Genomic DNA, 1,180 nt, shown 5'->3' on the forward strand with positions numbered 1-1,180 from the left:
TGCCTGCTCTGTTCCGGGCACCGTTCCAGACCCCAGAGCAGGCAAAGCTCTCCATGGCCTGGGCCTGAGGCGCTGCAGGACTTATCCGGGCCCAGGTATGGGAGTGGGGGAAAGCGGGACTCCACGAGGAGGCCCACTGTGCAAGGGGCCCAGGGCATTGAGGGTCCTCAGGGAGCCTGGGATGCAGGGGTGCCTTGGGGTCATGAACAGGAGGATTGTCTCGGGGGCCCTGAGCGGGGACAGAGCTACCCCAAGATGGCCAGAGAAAGAAGATGGGGTCTAAGAAAGCACCACTGCGCTTGGGGGTCAGGGACCTGGACAAAGAGTTTGGAGTATAAGCATTTGCAAGGTGCCCCCTAGCCAAGGTGCCCCCTAGGCAAGGTACCCAAGTGACTGGGAGTGTGTGCTGTGTTGGGCTCAGCCAGCCTCCTCGGCTGCCCCAACCTGGGAAGGGGCATCGTGCCTCACCTGGAGAGCAGGTGCAGCTGCAGGTCTAGCCTGGCCATGTGAGCAGCCGCTGCCAGCACAGGTTGTGTGGTTGCCAGCTCTGTTCCAAGCCCCTGGCTGAGATGGCCGTGCCAGACCCACCAGCAGAGGGATGCCCTCTGCCAGCCCCCAGTGGTCTTCCAGCCCCCAGTCCTTCCCTGGCTGGCCACTGCACTGCTCTTAGCCACGCCTCACTCAGGCCCCGGGTTGGGGCAAATAGCAACAGGTTGGGGGGAGGGGGCGGGGGCACAGGGAGGCGATGTCCCATAGCAGCAACCTCTGAGCCTGCAGCACCCGGAGGGAGTCTTTGAGCAGCAGATAGAGGAGCTGTCCATCGGGCCCCTGGACTGGGTGGCCTCCAGGAGGAAAGGAGGAAGGAATGGGTAGCAGGGACTGAGGTTGGAAGGGCTGCCTGTGGGGCCTGGAGGGCACAGGTCTGCGAGGACCCAGGGAGAGGGCGGTGTGTGGATACAAGGAGCAAATAGGGAGATGGGGGGGCTCCAGCCAGAAGGAAGCACAAAGTGACAGTTCTGACCCCTAGGACCTAGATTGGCTCCAAGAAGGGCCACAGGGAGCCCTGACCCCCTTCCTGCTCCCAGCCCACAGCCCAGGATGGGGCAGAGATGGCAGAGCCCCAGTGGCTACCTGTGGGACAGGTGGAATGAAGCAAGTGGGAGGAAAAGTGGGGGCGGTG

Source organism: Bison bison, unplaced genomic scaffold, assembly GCF_000754665.1.
Source record: "Bison bison bison isolate TAMUID 2011002044 unplaced genomic scaffold, Bison_UMD1.0 scf7180017864371, whole genome shotgun sequence".
Taxonomy (NCBI): domain Eukaryota; kingdom Metazoa; phylum Chordata; class Mammalia; order Artiodactyla; family Bovidae; genus Bison; species Bison bison.